We start from the raw sequence: 26,797 nt of genomic DNA, 5'->3' as shown, positions 1-26,797 counted from the left end.
CTATGCAGCTGTACTGCTGGCTGAAGTCTGTAGTTGAAGAGATATTTTCTAAGTCTGTTGTTGTTATTAATTTGAGGAGAAGAGGTCTCTGTAGAGAAAAAAAATTCAGGATTTTTTGTTTCCTTTTCCATCACTCACAGTCACCACAATGTCAACACCATTTAGGTCAAATTTCAGGCATTCAAAATGTGCAGCTTCGTCCAGCTGCAAGAACTAAAACTCTTCTAGAGCACTATAGCCTGACCAATAAAATATGTCTGGGGGTGTTAGTAACAATTAACAGGTGTGTACCTTCCCCAGAAAGCTTTCATACGACTTGAAATGTATCAAGTAGTATACTTGGATTTCATAAGGATTACATATAAGCAAATATGTATCTGTTTTTACTAATGGATCTCAAAGAATTGGAGTTATTTGTTCATGTATATGAAACTATGTAAATATATGTTATTAAAGGGTGCGCCTCAGCCCTCTTCAAAGACTGTGCTCTTTAATAAGGTCATGGGCTCTGCTATCCCTGAATCTCCTTTCTTCCATTACCAGGAGGACTGAAATCCTCTTGAAGTTGCTTAATTTATCTAACTTTTGGTTTCCTCATATATAAAGTGGAGATATTAATAATACAACTAATGGTGTTATTATGAGTATTCAACAGGGTAACGCAGGTTTAAGTTCTGGTCCAAGATAAGCTATCATTAAATGTTAGCAATCATTTTATAAAAGATAATTTTATTATTATAAAACAACAGGCAGACGCCTGTCATTCTACCTCATGTCTTTTCTCCTGTCTTCATCTTCATCATGCTGTCTAGTAGCTTCTTAGTCCGTTCTTTTTCTTGGCTATAAGCCACACCCTTCCTTTCCAGCCTGCCAAAACCCACGCAATTAATCAGGTCAATAATGTACTTACAACCTGCCTACGTTTACCTCCTCTTTGTTCCTCTATTTCCACTTTAGCAATCCCCACATTTCAATAGCCCCTGTTGCTCAGTTTCTCTTCCCATATTTGTAAACTGAAGCAAGTCACTAAACAATAGTGACCAAGTCAACTGACCTCAGCTGGGCTCTCATTGAATCTCAGCAATTCTTTTATTTATCACTTGTTGACTCCCTACTGCATTCCTTGCTGCAGCTGTTCCAAAAGTTTCCGCTCTGCTCAAGTCCCTAATCCCAGCTCTCCTCCCGCCCCTCTTAGCACATAACCTCACCTCCTACTGAGAAAATTGAAACCATCCCAACCTAAGTTTACACAATTGCCCTCTTCTTCTACTCCAAAAATCTGTGCATCTCTTTGCTTTTGCAATGACTTGAGGAAATGGTTTCCTTTGCAGGAAAACAGATCACACTCTGGTGGAGTGCTTTGAGTTTCCAGTCAGGCATACTAAATTAGATACTTAGAGTCGACATGGTACTACGTTGACAAGGTTTCCAATTATTTAGCCTCAATATCATCATCCCTAAAGTGGAGGTGATAATTTCTACCTAATAGGGTAGTAAAGGATAAGTAAGAGATTTGGGCAGATAATAAACATTTAACAAATTACAGCTATTATTATTATTTGAAAAGCCAAAGCTCTAAACCTGAATTCTTGAGCCTCTCTGTCCTAATAAGGATGAGAATGATAATTATGATGATGATAATAGTGAAGATGATAAACAACAATCTTCATGTCTTTCCCAGTAAGTTACTTCCTCAGTGATATTTCTTTCTTAATTCTTTAACTGAACCCAGTTCATGGGATATTTTTCTTCCTTACACCGAGTTAAGTCTTCCCTTTTCTTTAAAAGAAAAATAAAAAGCCTGCCTTCTTCTCAAGCTAAAATCCTATTGCCCCAAATTTTGGCCAGTATCCTTGAGAAACTTTTCTACCCCAGCTGCCTTTTTGTCTTTTCCAAATAGTTCTTGAAACCTGTTAATATAACTTTTCCACCCTACTGAAAAAGTTCCTTAGAAAGTATATATATATATATAATTTATTGTAATCCAACTTCATTTGCTCGGTCTCCATCCTCAAACTGTCTTGTAGCTCTTGTTCTAACTGGCCCACTCCTTTCTTTGGTTGTTATAACATTATACAAAGCTCATTCTCTTCTTCTTTCTTTATATTCTTTACTTGCTATTATTATTCCTTCTATTGCTAAAATTTAACCATTCCCCAATGTTTAGTCCTTGACTTTATTCCTGTATTTTCTTTGAGGAATATGATTAATTCTTATAGCTTTAATGATTAGATTCTCATAGTGGATGCATTTACTTAAACAATGTGATGTTCTCTGCAACATTTTTGTTTGTTTGTTTGTTTACCAATATAAAACTAGTTGTAAGTATTTTCAGTTTGGTATTCACCTGAATGTCTCTTTTTCCCACTTTTTAAGCTTTATAGTTCTAATTACCACTAAATATCTATACCTGAAAGTTCTATCTAAATTAAAATTGAGCATAAAACCAGAAATATATCTTCTTTCATGGAAACATGACTCTGAGTTCCTTATTTCTATTCAATAATTAGTTTATATTTAAATCACCTAAGTTTGAAATAGTAAAGATAATAAATCAGCAACAAATATTTATTGATCCCTACCCTGTGATAAATCTTGGTACAGAGCAATGAGCAGGAAAGAGTGGTTCCTGAATTCTGAGAGTATTCATATACAGTCTAATATGAAGGTACATATTGAGCAATTAATTGCAATTTTTATCAATATCAGAAAAGGAGAGTACAAGATGCAATGAAAATTTATATAGTGATGAAACTTAATTACTCAGGAAAGCTAGTGGAAAGGGGTCACTGGAAGTTACATTAAGGAAGAATTATGCATAGTAGGAAAACAGAGGAAGATGAAGAATATAGGCAGAGAGAAGTGTATGTATGAGTTCCCTAGTGTGAGCATAAGCATGGGGACCTGGATAACTGGGGGAGAATGGTTTAAAAGGAAGTAAGCTGAAGTATGATCTTACAGAGAATTTTTCAGCCATGTTAAACTTTGGCAATTTATCCTAAAAGGCAAAGGAAGTCATTGAGACTTTTAAGGGAAGGACTAACAAGACCCCATTTGCATTTTTGTTTATTTTTCTCCAACTTTTCTGAGGTATAATTGACATATAACATTGTTTAAGTTTAAGGTGTACAACGTGTTGATCTGGATATACTTACGAGGTGTGATCAAACAATACGGTGTAGATTTAAGTTAAAAAAATTACAGTAAAAAACACGTTGCCATTAATCCCCCTCAAAATACTCCCTCTCACTTTGAATACACTTATCCCCATTCTTGCCACTTTCTGAAGCAGTTCTGCAAGTTTTCTTTTTTGTCTTTATTTGCACTGTCATGGCTGCTTCAATGTCCTAAATCAATTCAAAACGTTTTCCTTTCATGGTCATTTTGACCAGAAGAGCCAGTAGTTGCCTGGTGCCAGAAACGGTGAATAAGGTGTATGAGGACACACCATAGTGTTTTTATTTGACAGAAATTGCTGTACCAGAAGCAATATGTGACACAGTCTTTCCACTGTGATCAAAATATGCAATGAATGCTGCTGCCGAGTACCATCATATGGGAAGCGGTGCATTGAACACTGTTAAGATAACAGTGTGTGACAAGTGACAATTTGTTCAGTGCAGTCAGTCAGGTGTGAGCTACGGTTGAGAGAAGGTGTGTTTTAAAGGGTGCCGTAAATCGTCCTCCATCATGACAACACTCCGTGTCACACATCGCTTCTAGTATACGGCAATTTCTGTCAAATAAAAACATTGTGGTGTGTCCTCATCTACCTTATTCACTGGGTCTGGCCCTTCCCCAAAGTCAAAATGATTCAAGACATCGAGCAGCCACAACAGCATAACTAGAGACACTCACAAAAAAGGACTTCCAGAACTGCTTCAGAAAGTGGAAGAATGATGGGATAAGTGTGTATGAAGCGAGAGGTAGTATTTTGAGGGGGGTTAATAGCAATGTGTCTTTTACTGTAATCATTTTTTAAATTTAAATATTCACCATATAGTTTGAACACACATCTCGTATATATTACAATATGAATACCACCCTAGCATTCCTAACACCTCTACCAGCTCACATAATTATTATTTCTTTTCGGTGGTAAAAAAACATTTAAGATCTACTCTTTTAGAAGTTGAAGGTGTTTTTGTTTTTGCTTTTTGTGTGTGTGTTTTTTTAAATTTTATTGGGGAACATTGGGGGACAGTCTGTTTCTCCAGGGCCCATCAGCTCCAAGTAGTTGTCCTTCAATATAGTTGTGGAGGGCGCAGCTCACTGGCCCATGTGGGAATCGAACCGGCAACCCTGTTATTCAGAGCTCTAGCTCTACCCAACTGAACCATCTGGCCGCCACTCTTTTAGAAGTTTTTAAGCATGCAGTACAATACAATTAACTGTAGTCACTATAGTGTGCCTTAAATACTCCGAATGTATTCATCTTATAACTAGAAGTCTGTACCTTTTTCCCCAACCTTTTTACCCCCCGGTAACCACCATTCTATTCTCTATTTCTAAGAATTTGATTTTTTGGACGCCATATATTAGTAATATTCTATAGCATTTGCCTTTCTATTTCATTTAGCATAATACCCTCAATGACACCATGTTGTCATTAAAGTCAGGATTTCCTTCTTTCTTATCTATGAATAATATTCCTCTGTGTGTGTGTGTGTGTGAGACAGAGAGACAGAGAGAGAGAGAGAGATAGTATACATATATATAAAATATCTTTATGTATTTATCCTTTGACAGACACAGGTTGTTTTCATATTTTGGCTATTGTGAGCAATGCTGCGATAAGCATGCAAGTGCAAATAGCTCCTTAGTATCTTATTTGTATTTCCTTTGGCTACATACCCAGAAGTGGGATTCCTGGTAACTTTGGTAGTCTTATTTCTAATATTTTGAGGAAACTTCAATGCATTTACTTCTGCATGTTTCATAACCTCCACAATAGATCGTTATTATGTTTACATTATTTATTCAACATCTTTAAAATGAACTATCTTCATACTGTTTTCCATAGTGGTCATATGAATTTACATTCCCACAAACAGTGCCAAAGGTTCCCTTTCTCCACATCCTTGCCAGCACCAACTTCTTGTCTTTTGATGATAGTCATTCTGACGGGTATGATGTGATATTCCGGTTTTGATTAGCTTTCCTTAATGATTCAGTGATGGTGAACTCTTTTTCAAGTATCTGTTGGCCATTTGTATGTCTTCTTTGAAAAATGTCTATTCACAACCTCTGCCAATTTTTTTTAATGGATTGTTTCCTTGTTATTGAGTTGTATGAGTTCTTTATATATATTTTAGATATTAAACCCTTGTCATATATGATTTGCAAATATTCTCTCCCATTCTGTAAGTTGTCTTTCATTTTGTTGTCTCTTTGGCTGTGCAGAAGTTTTCTGGTTTAATGAAGTTTCACTCATTTATTTTTGCCTTTGTTGTTTGTGCTTTTGGTGTCAAGTCCAAAAAATTGTTGCTGAGATGATTTCATCCATTTTGAATTGAGTTTGTGAGGTAATAGTTCAATTTCATTTTTTCTCCATGTGGTATCCAGTTTTCCCAACACTGTTTACTGAAGAGACTGTCCTTTCCCCATTGAGTATTCATGGCTCCCTTATCAAATATTAATTGACTGTATTTGCATGGATTTCTAGGTTCTCTATTCTGTTTCATTTGTCTAAATGTCCATTTTTATACCAGTACTATGCTATTTTGATTACCATAGCTTTTTAGTGTAGTTTAATATCAGAAAGTATGGTTCCTCTAGTTTTGTTCTTTTTTGTCAGGATTTTTTGGTCTTTTGGAGTCTTTTGTAGTTCCATACAAATTTTAGGACTATTTTTTCTATTTCTTTACTGTTGGAATTTTGATAGAGATTGCATTGAATCTGAACTAAGAAATTTTCTTATTTTGTGTTCATTTTCCGTTCTTTAAAGATGTTCAACTGTTTAATGCTTATTTTGTTTCCAGCAAGAAATTATCTCTGTTCTCCTAAATATGATGTGTGGGCCAATTTTAATTACGATCTACCTTGATTGTATGTGTATATATATATATATATATATATATATATATATATATATATATACACACACACATATATATATGTGTGTGTGTGTGTATATATATATATATAAATGTTGAGCGACATGTTGTGTTTGGAGTTATGCTGAGAGTTTTGGAACTATGGGTTTATAGTTTAATCAATTTGGAAATTTTCATGTCATTCTTTTTTCAAATATTTTTTTTTCTGCTACTCCCCTGCCTCAGCCAACCTTCATGTTTCCAATTGCAATTATAATTAGATTTTTTGAAATTGTTCCAAAGCTCACTGATGTTCTGTTTACTTTTTAAATTACATATGTATTTTCTCTGTATGTTTGATTTTGCATAATTTCTGTTGCTATGTCTTCAAGCTCACTTATAATTTATCCTGTTATGTATAGTCTGCTGTTAATGACATCCAATGCATTTTTCATCTCAGACACTTAGTTTTCACCTCCAGAAGTTTGGCTATATTTTAATATCTTTTCCATCACTACTTAACATATTCAATTTTTCCTCTAGCTTTTTGAACATATGGGATACAGTTGTAATAACTGTTTTAATGTCCTCGTCTGCCAATTCTAACATCTGTGTTAGTTTCAATTGATTTAATTTTCTCCTCATTATAGGTTGAATTTTCCTGCTTGTTTGCATGCCTTATAATTTTTTATTGAATATCAGACATTGTTAATTTTACCTTGTTGGGGCTAGATATATTTTTAATTGTATATTCTCAACCTTTGTTCTGGGACACATTTATGCTACTGAAAAGTAGTTTGAAACTTTTGAGTCTTACATTTAAGAGTTGTTAGGTGGGTCTGGAACAGTGCTCAGTCTATGGCTAATTATTCCCCTCTACTGAGGCAAGATTCTTCTGAATACACTACCAAATGTTCAATGAACTATACGGGTTTTCAGTCTGGCTGATGGAAATAGTGGTTTATTCCAAGCCCTGGAAGAGCTCAAGTTACTCTATTCTAATCCTTCTAGGTGATCTGTTTCCAAGTCTCAGGTAGTTTTTCACATGCTTGCAGTGATTGGTACTCTCACAAACACTCGAGGGATTCCTCTACAGATCTCTAGGGTTCTCTCTCTGTGTAGCTGTTATCTCAATACTCTGTCTTATACACTTTAGATACCTGTTCTCCCCGGACTATCAGATCTGTCTGCTCAACTGAGGAAGTCTTCCAAGCTCTACCTGGGTTTCTTCACTTTGCTCTGTGACCAGGAAACTTCCTCAAGTCAGTAAACTTAGTCAATTATAGGGCTCGCCTCATTGTTTTTTCTCTCTCAAGAGTCACTATCCTCTGTTGCCTCATGTGTAATATCTTGAAAAGCATGGCTTCATTTATTTTTGTCTAGTTATTTATTTCTCTTAGGTAGAAGGATAAATCCAGTCTTTGTTATATATTGGCCAGAAACAAAAACTTCTCTAAAACAGGTATTCTAAAAACTGGCACAATCCTCATTTTACCTTTCCAGTTCCTGGAGTAAGAACAATTTTGACCATTGAAAGTTCCTGGAATTTGCCCTACCTTTCAAAATTGTAAGCTAAAAGCTGTATTATACTCTTAGGAAAATCAATAATTTATGCCACCATCAAAACATTATAAGATGCAAGGGTTGGGATTCCTATTGCATTCTCATTTAAATTGCCTATTGGCTAGTGTAGGTGATGATTATTCTTAGAATATTTAAGAGTTATTATAAGCTTAATCAGCTGTTTATTCAAATTGAAAAATCAACACAGATCCCAGGACCTAGGATGTATTTATAGATCTTTGAAACACTGAAGCAATAATATTCTAATAAGACCTGGAAACCTAGAATTACCAGTTATCATGGAAGACTTTGTAAATTCTATTTACGGATTAGGAGATAAATCCTGGAGCCTGTTACCTCTGTAAAGTTTCTAGTATTCCAATAGTTCAGAAATGTAGGTTAGTTACTTCAAGATTTAAAAAAAAAAAAAAAAAAAAAAGCACTGCACTTGAAAACTCCACCATAGGTATGTCTCTTTTGGATTTTCAAAGTTATGTATGCCACTTTGAATGTACTGGTCAAAACAAACTTATCTATCATGTTGACCCTAAAATCTGCCAACTTTGAGTGAGGCATAGTGCAGGATGAGGCTCTACAGCTAGTCCAGGCTGCAGTGTTCTGCCATTTGGACCTTTAAAGTCCAATAGCACTTCGATATGTATACAAAGAACTTCCCTTTATACTTGTATTTTAAAAAAAACAAGTCAAATAATAAGATATTAAAGGCATAATTGTTAAAAAAAAAAAAGCAGTGCAAAGGAAAGGTCAGGAGTGAAACACAGAAAAAAGAAGGCACACAGAAAACAAAGTTAGGGGCTGGATCAGGAAAATGGAAAATAGAGCAACAGTGGGTATTTCTGGATGCAGATTGTAACCTAAGTCATGCTCCAAACCCAAACTCCATCTGTCCATCTTAGTTTTCTGGAACAAACTCCCACTCATTCAGACCCACCCATCTTCCACAAACAATTTCTGTTCCCCAGACATTCTTACCTCCCACACTTAGAAAAGCATCACATATCACTTGGAATCTGTACTGATTTTTATTTTGAACATCACTAAAACATTTGCCTCTTAGGCAACAGAATAATCATTTTTCTCTCTGCCAAATTATGTGCTTCTACTTCTCATCCTGAAGGAAATAAAATAGAAACTTGACAGCACTTGCATCATCTCCAGGCAGCACATCCAAAATGTGTATCTGTGGACACTAAGGGAAGGACAATATGATTGAGTTTCTTTAATGGAAGTCAAGAAATAAAAAGTCTGAATATAAGAACCATTTACTTTTTAATGATACCATACTAGAACTATTTGAAGGGAGCAAAAAGCCTCTCTGTCTTAAGAACATACTCTTTGGAAAAATAGATTTCTTAAAGGGATCTTAGATCTCTTTTAAAATCTATATATATTAAATGAATACCTAATAAGTATATCTAACTCTTTGGGTATAAACAAACATAAAATTTTATAATGATTTACTCTATAGTATTTTTAAAACTTAATTACCAGTATTATTTTTTTTAAAAATAAGATCATCACACAGTAGGTTGTAATATTGAAATATTCTCACTCAACTCAATAACTTTTTATACAACATTATGAGCTCTTGGTCTCATAGTCTTGTTTGTACTGTTAACACTTTCAATATTGCATGATATAAAAACATACAATATAATTTGTTTTTACGCGTATGATAAAAATTTCAGTGAGTGACCCATACACTCACTTTTCCAAAAATGCACTTAACTGAGTATTTATCAAGTATTGCCATCAATTTACTTTGTCATTAAATGTCATGGAAGGAGAACATATTTGCAGATATCTAGAATTTCTTTGAGCAAACAGAGACTTGAATTTATTGCTATATGCTTTTTCCAAACTAGGCTTTCTGCTTCTGTTCATCAGTTTTTCCAAAAACATGTAATTTTCATAAACTTATTCTAGAGAATTAGGCAGATCTGGATTTAAGATTTAGTATCCCTTTTTTTTTATTTTGCTATTAGAACAAATCACATAGCTACTTTTGCATATGGCAGTGGGAGTAATGTAGTACCTACTTGATAGATTACAAAAACTGCTTTGCTTTGAACCTGGCTTATAATAATGAATCCAATAAAAATTCTGAAGCCATGCTCTTCTTCTTTTCCTTTATTTCTCCATCATCCTTTTCTTCTCCCTCCCCCTCTCCCTACCCCTTTTGCAATCATTGTCATCAATGCTATTCTCAACATTTTCATCATCTTTTTTGTGATTACTTACTTCTTTGGACTATTGTGATAACAAATGACATAATGACAAATGCATCTACCTATAGTTTTTAAACGTAAGACATACAGATTGTGATCTTTAGTCATCCTATTGGAACCATGCATGAACCAAAACAAGAACCACTTCAAAATATTTGGGATTTCCGAGGGATGGAAGGGGACAGGTGGAAATGCAACTGCTCCTTGGAGAACATTAAGATCTCTTTAACCATATAAAATGCAGCACACTGAATTTGTAGTGGGCACTGTTCAGAAACCATTTTGTAAGAAACACGCTTATCTGCTTTTCTATATCTGTACCTGATTGAAATGCCAGAGAAGTTCATTGGACTTAGACAACTCTCTAATAATGACCTGTTGGGTTCTTGGTAATTCATACAAGGAAGTTAAGCTAATCAAGCATGAGAAAACCATTACTTAAAACTAAGGTAAATATACAGAAACTGTAAATGATATAACAGAATTCTACAGCATAGTTCTATTGTTAACTAACATCTCAATAGACAAAAGAAAAAATGAAGTGCATAACCAGGGAAAAGAAAAAATGAAGTGCGTAACTAAATTAATAGTTTTTATGTGTACTAATCCACATTCTCTTTTGTTATTTCTGGACCTCCTGTCTGGCCAACTCTGACCTTCTTTTAGTGTATTATCGGCACAAGGTAAACACTCCACGAGTGATAGTGTTTTTTATTGTTACTTGAACTGCTATATTTATTTCTGATATATTTTTATTTTTTTTGTGATTGAGGAAAAATATCTTAATACAAGCATGCAGTTATTCTTTTAATTATTCTAACTTAAGTTCATGACTGTATTAGAAACCCAGAAGGTATAACTGCTCTAATACAAAATGCATTTGACACAGACATGTCTGCAAAGGACTTGTAGGAATGCATCCTAGGATTATGATGAGAATTGTCTTGCACTCTGCTGGTTTTGATGAAAATAAGATTATCTTCCACATTCACTATTTAGACAGTGGGTTTCCGAGTTTGGCTGTGTATCAGAATTGCTGGAGGAGTGTTTTAAACATAAATTCCTGCCTCTCAACTTCAGAGATTCAAATTCTGTAAATCTGGGGTGGCACTTATATTCACTGAATTTTTTAAAACTTTTTATATAATTTTACTACATAATAGGAGCCAAGCGTCAAAAACACTGGTCTAAAAGTCAATTATCTTTTACAAACAGGCCCTTTCCTACATGACAGCTTCTTCTGCCCCACATTCAAGTGATCCCTTGTTCCAAAAAGTGTCTGTTTGCCTTTTAATGGTGTTTGGTTACTTCACACATTTGTACTCTGGTAATTGCGGATTACACCTGAAATCTGATTTCTTAATAGAAAGCCTATTTCTATCTGACTATGAGTTCTCTGGGGGAATGTTTCCTCAAGAAAGGGCGTAGACGACATTGCTGATGCTTTCTTTCTTAGATGGATCGGGAAGAATTGCATATCGCAGAAATAAACACGGAAAGGGACTTCATCCCAAGAAAATAATTTTGCTCAAAGCTAAACAAAGCTTCTCAATGGTCTACGACACTAAGTGAATGTGATTTAAATCATATATACACACACACACACACACACACACACACACATATGTATATGTGTATGTATATGTGTATATATGTGTGTGGATGTGTGTGTGTGTGTGTGTATATATATATATAAAATTTACGACACTAAGTGAATGTGATTTAAATCATATATACACACACACACACACACACATATGTGTATATGTGTATGTATATGTATATATATGTGTGTGTGTGTGTGTGTGTGTGTGTGTGTGTGTGTGTGTATATATATATATATATATATATATAAAATTTCCAACAACAAGAACAAAAATGTTTTTTAAATTTGATTTACCCAGAGTGATGTTCTGGTAAATCTCAGTGCAGTACATAAAGACGGAATTCATGCCTTTATTTAGCTTTCTTCTTAGAACTTCACCGTTTTAAAAGAACTGGGATATTTGACATAGTCAATGTTTTGGTCATAAAATCAAGGATCAAATTTTGGGTAACCTAGAGGGCTGTTTCCTTCTACAGGACACCGGCTGAGTTTTAACTGAGTGGGCAAATAGGAGACAGATGAGGCCCACATGTATACTTTCGCTAGTAACACAGGCAGCAGTATGGAACACCTATTCACAGGCCCAGGTCTTCAGTGGTTCTCAGAGAAGGTTATAACTTTGACAACAGCCCTGGACTAAAGCAAAGAAAATATTTTTTATTTTAAAACAGCATGGCCCTCCCTATTACAGTAGCTCTTTCCCTAAAACCGAGGGTTCCAGAGACAGATTTTGTCTAACTCCAGCAAGGACATACGTCATCAGGGGGCAATATTCCCTTAGTGTGTTGAAGAGTTTTTGGGGTAATACTTACCCTATACCTTGGAATTTGTGGGGTGGCTTACCTAGACTTCTTGAGATCTGCTACTCCTGTGTTTTATCACCTAGGATTACAGTCAGAGGGTTTGTTCAAATATCAGGTAGAAGGCCTCTAGCCTATGCTTTGACATGAAAATAAGCCTAGAAAACTGCAAAACTAGATAAATCTATTTGAAATATGATTTATTTGAATGTACATTGTTTAACATGATTACTGCTTCTACTCCCAGCACAGGACTTCACGTAACTCTGGGCGTTAACAGATAAAAGTGAGCCATAGCTAGTGGTGTGCGTGTGTGTGTATGTGTGTGTGGATGCTACAAAGGCAATTAATTACATTTCCACATCAAGTTCTTCAAAACTGTAAATACTTTTAGAAACAAAAATCAAACGAAAGGGGTCTCGATGTATAAATAAGTATTCTCGATAGTTAGTCTAATCCCCATGATGGCATCTTCAGAACAACCATAGAATTTCTAGGTCTCTAAAAACCATGACTCAGGAAGAAAGTAACAAGTAGGAAAAATATACTTCCTACCTCCGTTTCTCTACCACATTTGAATATTTTTCTCTCTACCAAAATTGTCTTTCTTAAGTGGGTGGATTATTACTTTATCTTCAAAGTATGTGTATATCCACAAACACACATTTACATAATATGTATATATATATATATATCTGTATCATTCATATATAATTGATTGTTTTTCCCATTATTTGCAATTTGAAAAGCTTAATGAAATTAATTTCTGTGTGACACTGGAAAGGGTATTATTCATCATTTGCAAGGCTTTAGAGTTACAACTAATTTCCAAATTATGGCTTCTCTCATGAGTGTTAGCTCACTGAGTATCAATTTTATTTGATGAGAAATTAATATGCATTTGGTGGCATGAGGCCCTGATTGACAAGAAGTGAGATGTAAAATAGATTTTCTTTCATTTCCTCTCCTATGGTACTGATTTTGATTTGGGAACAGAAGGTATGAATTTATAACATGATGTGTGATTGAGTAACAGCTGTCTGTAATTGGATGCAGCAAAAATTGTAATGAAATCTCAAGTCATGAAAAATTTACCTGATTTTTTTTTTCATTACAAACATCCAAAATCAATCTAGGTTATTGAAACATCTGGCTCAAGCTTTGAGTTTTTGCCACCCTGCAAACCCTACCTTAAATGGTGGTTTCTACAATGGGAGACCACTTGATCTTTTTGTTCCTGAAACTGTAGATTAGTTTCCTTTCTTCACCGTGACAGAATGTTATGTTACTATGTTTTATATAGAGATATTTACACCTCCCTGAAATACAGTCCCAGATGATTAAAATTATTTTTTCCAGGAATGAGTCCTTGTGAATGAAATGGCATATCAGTTTTCAAGTTTTAAGTATATACTACATAGGATTTCTCTATTGTTAAGCTCATTGGCAATAAATTTCAAAATCTTCTTTTCTTTAATGAAGAGAGGATGTTGCCTAATGATTTAAAACCTTTTAAAATTTGTTTAAACGAGACTAATTTTAGGTGTGTATGTTACAATTAAATGAAAAGGAAAGAGAGCTGAATTCTTCAATGAGTGCCTGGACAGTAGTTTCACATTTCTGCTTCATTTCTCCTTTTAAAAAGGAAGATTATTATTGTTGGAGTTAGAATCAGAGATGTCAAATACTATAAAACTTTCTGAAATTAGGTAAATATTATTGTTCACAACTTAGAGATGAAAAGCCCCAGAATAAGGAAATAGAATATTAAAACCCAGGTGTCCAAAGTTTTAAAGAACACAATATAACCACTGAGTATAAAATGAAGTAAGTATAAGGATCTTACATTTGGTTAAAAATCAATGTTACATTGCTCAACTGGTTTACCTTAGTACAGGTAAACCCCCGTATGATACAGCACTTCTATAACACGGTGTATAACACGGTGGGATTTTTTTAATTTTTGGAACCTAACCCTCTTTTTTATACTAGTTATGTGTTTCGTATATCACAGATTCGCATAACACGGCATTTTTAAGGAATCTAAGAACGTGTTATGCTGGGTTTACCTGTAATCCATTTCACAAGTAAATAAACATACATATTCCACATAGAATTATTAGTTTTTGGTTTCTGGAACAAAAACTTCCCAAGAATTGTTTTTATGGCGAGGCTAACATTTATATGAAAGTGGATTTACAATATTGCTGTCTTTCCATCCTCAGCATCGGAGTTATCAAACATGTAAACAAGCAAGCAAATAAATAAATAAATAAATAAATAAATAAATAAATAAATAAAAACATGTAAACAGTTTCCCTTGCCTTATGGGACATGAAAAAAATAGTTTATGGGCTAAAGAAAGATTTAGAATTGTCTAAAGGGGGTGTTAAACTCAACACAAATGGAAATAGGCAGCTGGCAAAAGTTATACACACAAAGTATGACCTAAATTTAATATACTCAGATTTAGTTCTTTGTTCTCAAGGGCTATAATTTTACAATTGGACAACTCACAGTGTGAACTATTTCACATAATAGTAAAATAATAGATTGGGTAAGAATAGATTTAACTGCCATGCAAAATTAACCCTTAAGCTAGTTGATAAAGATAATAGCAGTTTCTCTTCAATATGGTATATTTTATCATAAAATAGTTCAAACACGCTGAAATATATAAAGAAAAATATTATAAGCTTTATTTTACAAACTCACTCGAGTTCAGGAAACCTTAACATTTTGCCGTATTTGTGTTGGGTCTTTTATAATCTTTTAATTGTTTACCTCTCTGATTTACTTCCCTCCATCTCTGCTGAGGTATTCAGTAACCTAAATTTGGTGGCTTTCATTTTGATTAAAAATTTTGTACTTTTACCATATATCCATGTAGCCATAAACAACATTGCATTTTATTTTGAATATTTTAAAACTCATATAAATAATGTCCCGTTTTATATATTCTTTTCATCTTGCTTTTTGGCGCTAAAAATTATACTGCTAAGATTTGTCCATATTGACATATGTACATATGTATTTATATTGCTAGTTCATTTTAAATGCTGTGTGCTAATTTATTGCAGTAATATTTTTCACATCAGTTATCTTTTCTGTTATTGATGGACATCTAGATTAATACAAATTTTCACTAATAAAATGAAACCAAAATTTCAATGAATAATCGTGCTTTTTTTTGCATATGTGCTACAGCCTTATTATCTAGGTTTTATATCTAAAAGTAGAAAGCTAAAATATATAATATAAATAACGTCAACAAGATATTGATAGTCGCTCTGAATCAACTATCACAAGAGCTACAATGGCTTCATATACATGCCAGATTTATTAGTATGATAAGGTATCACAGTTTTGATTTGCATTACCTGTTTACAAGTTTTATATTTTGTTCTTTTTTTATTGGTCTTATTTTATTTTCTATGAAGAGCCTGTTTATATCATTTTCTCAACTTTGTGTTGAATTTTCTTGTTGCATTTGTTGTATTGATTTGTGTGTAGCTGTATATGTGTGTGTGCATGTGCGTGTGTGTGCAGCCGTGTGTGTTCTAGGTATTTATCCTGCCATGAAAAAAAAAAAAAAAACATTTTTAATTCATTTCTTGCCTTTTAACTTTTATGGTGTCTTTCTCATGTAAATGATCTTTTTCCTGAGATATCTATTCTATTCCATAAATATAGAATATATCCTTTCAAATAAAAACTTTCATTGATTATGTCTCTTTATTTACAATTTTTACTATGTTTAATATTTAGTTATTTTTTTTCATTTTTTTCAGTGTCGTTTCATTTGTTAAATTTTAATTTCCAATTGTTCATCATCAATGTATATATAGTGTGATTCCAGTCAATTTTGTATATATTTTCTGGGGCCTTTCTACATTGTTTTATTAGTTCTGTAAATACATTATTTAGTATTTTCATATAGAAGATTATGACAACTATGAAAAAAATGAGATTTTTTTTTTTTTGTCGTTGTTGTTTTTCCCTTGTACTTTTGCACTGGCTAGAATCCAATGCAATGCTGAGTAGGAGAGGTGAGAGTGCGCGTCCTTGCCATCTTCCTGATCTTGAAAATAAATAATTCAGTATTTTACTCTTAAGTGTAACAATGGCTGTAGGTTTTCAGTAGATGTATTTCTTGTTTGCTAGAAATTTTTTGTTTTGAGTGAGTGTGGAAATCTTCAAATACTTTTTTTGTAACTGTTGAGATGATTGTTTTTTGCTGCTAATTTTATTGCTTTTAGTCTATAAATAAGGTATATTATACTAATTGATTTTCAAATGTTAAACCAACATTTATTTCTTACCTATGTGCTACATTGCATTTCTTACCTACGTGCTACTTAAATATAACAAAATAGTTGTATTATTTTTTAAAACAAATTTCACATATTTACTGGCTTAAAACAACACAAATTCATTTTCTTACAGACTGTAGGTTAGAAATTTGATACAAGCATCATTGGGCTAAAATCAAGGTGTTGGCCATTTCTTTATGGATGTTCTAAGAGAGAGTCTGTTTTTTTGCCTCTTCCAGCTTTATAGGCCTTCCACATTTCTTAGCTTTTGTCCCCAATCTCTATCTTCAAAGGCAGAAACTTTGCATTTCTCTGACCATTCCTGTGTAGTCACATCTCCTCTCACTCTTCCGTCTCCCTCTTCCATTTTTAATGACCCTGCTGATTATGTTAGACCAACCTGGATGTAGCAAAATAGTCACCCCATTTCAGGGTCCTAAACTTAATAACATTTGCAAAGTCTCTTTTTCCATGTAATGTAACACATTCATAGTTTCCTAAGATTAGGATGTGGACATTTTGGAGAGTCATTATTCTGCTTATCACAAAATCCTTTAATTTATCTGTAGATTTGATTCTGTAAAATGTTTTTTTAAGGATTTTAAGTGTTTATATTCATTAAAGATATTGGACTGAAATTTTCTTTTTGCAGAATTATTTTGTCTGGTTTTGTTATCAGAATAATGCTGGCCTTATAAAATACATTACAAATATTTTCTTTTTTTTTCTTTTTTTTTTGGTTTCTGGAAGAATTTGTGTAGAATAAGTTTCAATCAATCTTTAAATATTTGGAAGAATTCACAAGTGAAGCCACCTGATCCTTCTGAAGTATTTTTGGTTAGAAGAATTTAATTATGAATCTAATTTATTTAATAGATATGAGGCTATATTAGTTTTCTACGGCAGCCATAGCAGAATACCACAGAGTGAGTGCCTTAAACAACAGAATTTTCTCACGCTTCTAGAGGCTAGAAGTCCAAGATCAAGATGTTGACAGGTTTGGTTTCTTCTAAGGCCTTTCTCCTTGGCTTGCAGGTGGCCATTTTCTCCCTGTGTCCTCGCGTGGTCTTTTCTCTGTGTGTCCAATTCCCTGGTATGTCTTTGTGTGTCTAAATTGACTCTTTTTGTGCTGATGTCAGATAGGTTGGATTAGCATCTACATTCACAGCCTTATTTTAACTTAGTTACTTCTTTAAAGGCCCTATCTCAAAATACAGTCACATTCCGTAGCGCCGGGTGTTAGGGTACAAATTTGAAGGGTGGAGAGAAGAGATGATGACACAATTTAGCCTGCAAAAGAGGCCATTAATATTATTTATTTCATATACTTATTTATTATATTTTTATTATTTAAGTGAGTGACATTTGGCAAATTACTACTTTTAAGGGATTTATCCAGTAGCAAAATTTATTGGCTTAAACTTGTTGTAATGTTTCCTTAATATTCTCTTATTATCTGTACAGTAAGTCTCCAGTTATGTGACTTCTTTCATTCCTGAACTTGATAATTTGTATCTTCTTTCTTCTCAATCATTCTGAGTACATTCTGAGTATGAGAACAAGATTTAAGTTTCATTGATTTTCCTCTAATGTTTTTCAGGAATTTTCATTGACCCCTCCTTTTATTTTTATATTTTCCTGACTTCTGCTTACATTATAATTACTATTATTTTTCTTGTCTCATACATAAATATTTACCTGTATTTGTGGACATTCATTCTTTTTTGTAGCTCCATATTTTCATATGGCATCATTTTCTTCCTGCTTACTGAAAATATATATATATATGTATACATATACACACACACACACACATATACATATATATACATATATAAGTATGTACGTATGTATCTATGTAAAGTTCATGACAATTAAGTTCACGAAACTGTTGCAATGATGTTGCTAACCTTTTTTAATATCAGAAATTTATACTTATTTTAAATTTGTACCAACTGGACAAACAGCTATCTGCGTTTATTATTGGGAAGTGCTGAAAAGGCTGCGTGAAAAAGTTAAATGGTCTGAATTTTTCGCCAACAACTCATGGCTTTTGCATCACAACAATGCACCAGCTCACACAGCACTGTCTATGAGGGAATTTTTATCCAGGAAACTAATAACTGTATTGGAACACCCTCCCTACTCCTCTGATCTGGCCCCCAGTGACTTCTTTCTTTACCTGAAGATAGAGGAAATATTGAAAGGAAGATAGTTTGATGACATTCAGGACATCAAGGGTAATATGAAGGCAGCTCTGATGGCCATTCCAGAAAGAGTTCCAAAATTGCTTTGAAGGGTGGGCTAGGTGCTGGCTTCGGTGCATAGCTTCCCAAGGGGAGCACTTTGAAGGTGACATAGTGATATTCAGCAATGAGATGTGTAGCACTTTTTCCAGGATGAGTTCGCAATCTTAATTGTCTGACCTTGTGAGTGTGTGTGTGTGTGTGTTTCTGCTGTAATAAATATTCTTCCTTTTGGTGGTCTGAAAAGTTTTTATTTTATTTTCAATTTTTAAAGACATTTTACTAGGTATATCATTCTAGACTGACAGGTTTTTCAACCTTTCAGTATTTCAAGGATATTGTTCCATTGTCTCTCGCTTAGTTTTTTGAGCAACAAAGGCGATACACTTTTGAGGACTCTGCCTTCTACCCAAATGTTATGAAAGGAATTGTTTAGCCTTCTGTTTTACACATTTTTGGTTCTCTCCCCCTCACCTCACTTTGGCCTTAAATAGTTCTCTCTCATATTTGTACTTCAGTAATTACCCCAAAATTTAAAAGATTCAGTCACTTACTTGTTGATGTAGTTCCTTTCTCTCCATTATGCTGCCCCAGAAATTCTATCAACTTGATCTCCCCAAACTCTGATATTTACCTCTGTGAGACACCAAGCTGTATTAAATTTTTCCTTGCCTTCACTGAATCCTGAAAACTGTCTTAGGCACAATTCTGGGGTATTTGTTATGGTCATCTATGTCAATTATTTCCCTTCTTTCAAGGATCACTCTCTTTTGCTGCTTATTATCCAATGTCTGAAAATCAGTGTATCATGTTTTTTATTCCCTCTCCTTATTCTTTAAAGAGAAAATGTAAACCCAGTACTTGTTACTACATAGTGATCAGAAGTATAAATCCTCTAAACATATTTATTTTAAATGTTTCCCCTACTTTGTTCTGCATTCTGAATTTCATCCAATTGATTGACTTGCTTTTCTAAGCATCACATTTTCCCCATGTTTTTGAAATTCGTAGTCGTATGTGGATTGCGGAAGGTTTTTGTTCTTTTTTTGTGTTTTTAGTTTCTCTTTTTTTTTTTGGCTCACAGTTTTGCAGTTACCGCCTCATTGTCCCATGGTCTTTTGCAGGGAAGCAACTTTCAAAACACTCATTTGGGATAATGTTGGTACTATATCGATTCAGTCAAGGGGGTAGTGGGAAAGTTGAATGGCATCTAATCACAAGTCTGTATCTGTCCTCTGACCTCCCTGGGTCAGCAGATATTTTTATAAAGCAAAACATATTTCATTCTATTGTGGTGAACTATAAATCACGTGAAATTTACCATTTTATTCATTTTGAGTGTATAATTCAGTATGATTAAGTATATTCACAATGTTGTGTAACCATCAATGCTATCTATTTCCAGAACTTTTTCATCATCCCAAATGGAAACTCTGTACCCATTAAACTATTACTCTCCACATCCCCTCTTCCAGCCCCTAATGATAACCTCTATTCTACTTTCTGTCTCTTTGAATTTGTCTATTTTAGGGATTTCATATAGGTGGAATCAGGCACTAGTCCAGAAAAATGTAAGTTCTCTCTTTTCAAATCTTATTGTTACTTGTTGTTCAAGCAGAGAAGTGTAGCTAATCTTAATATTTTACTGTTTTGACTATATAACAGTGGAATTTTAGTTGGCTGAATAATGGCCTCCAAAAGTATTACATTCTAATCACTGGAATCTTGAGATGGGGAAACTACACGTATTTTCGATTACTGGGTGGGCTCTAAATTCAATCACAAGAGAGAGGCAGAAGGAGATTCCATAGCTAGAGGAGAAAGTGATGGAAAGCAAAACAGAGAACAGAGAGGGAGGGAGGAGAGAGAGAGAGAGATGGAGAGAGAGAGAGAGAGAGAGAGAGAGAGAGAGAGAGAGAGAGAGAGAGAGGCTTTGAAATTTGGAATGAGTGGACACAGGCCAAGAAATGCCAGCAGCCACCAGAAACTAGAAATAAAAAAAACAGTATCTTTCCTAGATCCTCCCAAGGGAGCATGATTTCAGTCCAGTAATACTTATTTCAGAATTTCAGAAGAGAACTAGAAGAAAATAAATTTAAATTACTTCAAGTCACAAAGTTTGTGGCAATTTGTTACAGCATCCACAGATATCTAGTACAGGATTCTTAATTACTTATAATTTTTATACTGAAAGTCATATAAATAAATACATATTTAAATATTAAATTGTATTTACAATTCCATTTATATTATCGATACAGTAAATATTCAATAATTCTTGCCAACGATGTGTGTCTCTATTTTTATGGAAGAATTACTTTGAGAAATACAAGGGAAATACCTCTCCCGCTTGCTTGCCACCCACATTACCAAACATTTGTGTGTTTTTACTTTAAGGAACTCCCAAATATGTGAACTTCTCCACAAATATGCTATCAGTATAAGCTACCATATTAGCCCAGAAATCCATATTTCATTGTTTAACTGTAACAACAACCTGCTGCCTGGCCTCCTGTCTTCCAGTCTTACCATTCTAATGTCTACCCTCTATCCTGGGCTGAGAGTAAACTTTCTAAAAGTGCATATCTGATCACACATTGCTCCTAATTAAAATTCTTTACTGCCTCCTTTAGGTTTCTAGTAAAATTTCAAGTGCTTTAATTTAATCCACAAGGCCACTGGAGATCAGGACCCTACCTAGCACTCTAATTTAATATTCTGTTACTCTCCTACCTGATCTTTCTATTCTAATTATACTTTTATTGCCAGTCTACAGGAATTAACTACTCCTGTTCTATGCTCACATAGTATCCTGTAAATGCCTTTATCATAGCAATCCCACACTATATTGTATGTGAAAATGTATTCACTTAGCAGTTTTATCTAGTCTAATAAAAGTTTCCATAGGAAAGTATCACATGATTATTTGACCAAGTATGCTCATAAAAAGTATAGTGCTTTCTTCACATTTATGTTTATTAAAAGGATGCTTTTGTATAAAAAAAATTATATTAAAGCCAAAATTTCCAAAAATGTACAGATACTTGCTAAATAAAGAAAAATTCTCTGATTCAGTTAAGAACTAAACAAACACTGGCTAAACTTATGATTTTGAAGAGAATAAGAGTAAGCATTCAAAATTATTTTAAATGAAATGACACCTATTTTGTATTTAGTTACTATTTTACGTCTCTGACTTTAAAGGGATACTATCACTAGTACATTTGTATATTTCTTAACAATAACCGATTTTCTTTCCAAAATGGAATTGCCAATTTTGATTCTTTTTGAAAAGATAAAGCACCTAAAATATTTTCCCTTTAAATAGTTTTTCCAAGCTCATTTCTTCTTTCCCTACCACTAGGTAGATACATTGACAAGATTGTTATGACAAGTAATGAAGTTTTAAATATAAGGTATTCAATCTTATTTTAATAAATAACTAGAGAATTAAGTGCCTCAAAACAAACGAGTTATTTTTATTTTTCAAAAATAGTTTACTTTATCCAAAGAAAACAAAAACACTAATTTCAAAAGATATATGTTCATTGCAGTATTACTAGTAATAGCCGAAATATGGAAACAATCTAGATGTCCATTATAGAAGTATGGATAAAGAAGTTGTGATATATATACACAATATAAATTAATCACCAATAAAAAAGAATGGAATCCTACCTTTTTCAACATGGATCAATTTTGAGGGTATCATGCTAAATGAAATAAGTCAGAGAAGACAAATGTCATATCATTTCATTTATAATTGGAATCTAAAAATCAAAACAAATGAATAGATAAACAAAAGAGAAATAAACTCATAGATATAAAGAACAAGATGAGGGTTGCTAAAGGGGAGAGGGGTGGGGAATGAGAACTTAAAAAAAAAGAAACAAGTGTTAGGAGTGGGTCATGTAAAAGAAAAAGCTGTTAAATTAATAAGATATAATAAAATATTTTAGCCAATCAAACAATTTCCTTGTTTTGCCTCCGAATCTTCTCTATAAAAGCTTTGCTCCTATCTCCTGATGGTGGGTGCTCCTAACCATTTCTGGCTTAGCACTGCCTGATTTGAATCAATGTTTTCTCAAATAAGCTCTTACATTTAAAAAAAATAGTTAACTTTATAGATGTTTTATTGCTTCACATGAAAAAAAAAACAACCCTGGGTAAAAAAAAAAAAAAAAAAAAGATACATTCTAGGAACTAATTATTTTCAAAGTTGTGTTTCAGTGCTTTAAAGGAAAGAAATATACACAAGGACAGATATTACTGCTGGGTCAAGATACTAAATAGCTGACCTAGTTGTTCTAATTATTGATAGGTTACCACAGCACTAGCCTTGGCTTTTACAAAAGCGTTAGCAGAATTGACAGCAGGAACACACATGATTTATTCATTAAAAATGATCTATAGCTTCCTGCATTTTAAACTCCAGGCTCTCACACTATACCATGCCATGTCATTCAGCAAGAACTAGTCTGAGACAGGAAGCACTTTAGCATGTTTACAGAAATATCTTTTAAAACAGACCTAACTATCAGACAACCCCCTTGTAATACCCTTACTCTAAGAAACTTTGGTAAAAGATTATCACTCCACACTCACACAAAAAATCAATTTTAGAGACTGACAGTTGTTCCAGACTGATGTTGGGTTTCCTTTTTCTATTAAATTGAATTTCCTGTAGACTGTGAAAATACTAACATTGACCAGGTGCCTTTTCCTGGCTCTAACTAGTAATTTTTAAAAAGCCATTACATAGCCCCCTTATGTGTTTATCAAGTACTCTATGTACACAATGAAGAACATTGTGATTGATAGTTGTTTAGGAAACAAACAACTGATGAAAGGCAAGCCTGATAACTTTTATACATAAAGTAATAATGACATTAATAATGGTATTAACTAACTTTTATTTGAGCATAGTAAATACCAGGCTCAGCATTTTTCTGAGAAAATCTGCTCAGCGTTTTTCATGCATTATCCCATTTAATTCTCAACTGAAACTCTGAAATAATTATCTCCTTGTTACCAGTGTTCCCACTGAGGCTAAGCTACTTTGAGTATATTGCCCAAAGTGACATAGAAATTCCTGGAGCAATAATTTGACATCAAACTCTCAGAGTCCAAGAACTGAGTTCTCAATCACTACATTGAACTACATTTTTATTTTTAGCATCCTGCCCATTCCAGGAATAAATAACACATGAATCCATCACCTGAATGACAGGGATCATTTCTATGTAAATGATTTGCAAATTTGTCTTCAAAGTTTAGCACCTTCCTAACCTGATAATTGTTAGTTCCCAATGCCTAAAGATGCTCTGACAGCACTGATACCCATTTATATTCATATTGCCATCACCTTCATTTACTCTCAATTGCTTCACCTTTCTTCAAACGAATTCAGACTCCAAACAAAACTTATACCACAGATTTCAAATTGAATACTTTTCCTTTATCTGACAGCCACCACCTAGAGAATAGAGGAGATGTGGCTGTCAGGAGACGTGACAGAATATGGCTTTGGTGGTTATAGTGAAAGCAAAATCAAAACAGGCTTCCAATCCTTTCTCTACTTTCATTCACTTTTGTACTTGTCTCCCAGTTCCCGATACATAACTAGGTGCTTCACTCTGCTTTATCATGCTCTCCTTTGTTCATTGCAAACATGTTCTTGGGGAAAAGTTCTGAAAATAAACAAATGCATAAATAAACAACAGTACAGTAGTACAAACATTAAACATTTACTTGTAATCCTTTCCCCCTGCATTTGAATTGTAAAAAAGGATAAAAAATACGGATCTATTAACATAATTTTATTAACTACGATGCCAATTGGTAGAGGTTTCACTGAGCTGAAGGGCCCTTTGCTTATTTTATTTTACACTCGTAAGACATTGATAGAAATTTTATCATTAGCATATTTTCAATAAAAGACTGAGGCAAGAGTAGAGAGATTTAGATGTAAGAGATCTCCAAGGGGTATTGTATACAGTGATGATGGATGTTATTTGAACAATGACTGAAAGAGCCCCTGGCATGTCAAAAATGATGTTCCTTTGAGACTCTCCAACTGGATGAATGAATTTTAAGTGATTGGAGAAGAAGCAAGTGAAAAAACTATTTGAATTTCCACTTTATACTGACATCAATACCAATAAAAACCACTGATTACCAGGAATTGTAAATAACTGAGACTATATAATAACTATGTATAATATGACCTGCTAATCTTAGAATTTTAATACTACTCTGACTCATCCCATGAACACTTCCTGAGAAATTCTCTCAAGTATACAGATTTGTCTGAAAGTAAATGTGTAGCTGTCAACTCACATGGGGACTTAGTGCTTCTCAATAATCTTGGATTTCCCTTAAGCGATTTTCTTTTCTACTTTCTCAAAAATTATTTCAAACCTTAAAATTTTCCCAGAAGTCTCCTATTCAAATCTCTTCCTCTACCCTATTCAAAGAAAATTATCTTGGAGAAAACTTAGATGATGGGTATTTGAACTATTTCAAATTTCTACCCCAATTTTACAGATGTATTAACACTTACATTTATCCTACATTTTATTTTACAATCTTAGAGAATGATATATCACTTTTTTTGTTTAAAACTAACCTGTCCATCTTACACTTTCCAATCTACTCCATTACTTGACTTCATCAATTTTCTTCAGTCACTACTATAATTGCAACCTATTCTATTCTTGCTTTTCCTCTCCAAAGTCTACAAATATAATGAAATCACCTTTATCCTAAAAAAAGAAAAGGAAAAAACCTCCCTTAAGACTTCATTTGTCAATCCTAACCTCCAGTATCTCAGAATGTGACTTTATTTGAAAATAAGATCATTGAAGATATAAATAGCTAAGTTAAAATGAGGTTATATTGGAGGAAGGTGGTCCTCTATTCCCGTATGACTGGTGCCATAGTAACAGGGCCATGTAAAGAGAGACTCAGGAAGTTTGCCATGGGATGATGAAGGCACAGATTGAGAAGAGACTACAGCTGCAAACCAAGGAAGACCAAAGATTCTTTAAAGAAACTTTACCAACAGTATACACACACACACACACACACACACACACACACACACACACGAGGTCAGACAATTAAGGTCGCAAACTCATCCTGAAAAAGTGCTCCATACCTCATTGCTGAATATCACTACAGTCACCTTCAAAGTACTCCCCTTGGGAAGCTATGCACTGACACCAGTGCCTACTCCACCCTTCAAAGCAATTTTGGAACTCTTTTTCTGGAACAGCCAGTAGATCTATTGTCGGATTACCTTTGATGTCCTGAATGTCATCAAAATGTCTTCCTTCCGATATTTCCTTTATCTTTGTGTAAAGAAAGAAGTCATTGGGGGCCACATCAGGGGAGTAGGGAGGGTGTTCCAATACAGTTATTTGTTTCCTGGCTAAAAATTCCCTCATAGACCGTGCCGTGTGAGCTGGTGTACTGTCATGATGCAAAAGCCATGAGTTGTTGGCGAAAAATTCAGATCATTTAACTTTTTCACGCAGCCTTTTCAGCACTTCCCAATAATAAACGTGGTTAACTGTTTGTCCAGTTGGTACAAATTCATAATGAATAATCCCTCTGATATCAAAAAAGGTTAGCAACATTGTTACAACAAGTTTGCAAACTTAATTTCCAGACCTCGTCTGTGTGTGTGTGTGTGTGTGTGTGTGTGTGTGTGTGTGTATTATTATAACATTACATACTATATATGGGATATAAATATGTCATTCATATTTATTATATCTATTATAAGGAATTGGCTCATATGATTAGGGAGTCTGAGAATTCCCAAGATCTGTAGTCAGCATGCTGGAGACACAGAAGAACCAGTGATGTAGTTCCAGTCCACAAGTAGGCAGGCTTGAGACCCACAAAGAGCTTTGAGACCTCAGGTGAATGAGTTATTCTCTAGCAACCTTAGTTTCCTGCAGAATATGATAATATCTGCC

Source organism: Rhinolophus ferrumequinum, chromosome 4 (genome assembly GCF_004115265.2).
Source record: "Rhinolophus ferrumequinum isolate MPI-CBG mRhiFer1 chromosome 4, mRhiFer1_v1.p, whole genome shotgun sequence".
NCBI lineage: Eukaryota > Metazoa > Chordata > Mammalia > Chiroptera > Rhinolophidae > Rhinolophus > Rhinolophus ferrumequinum.
This window is presented reverse-complemented; position numbering follows the sequence as displayed.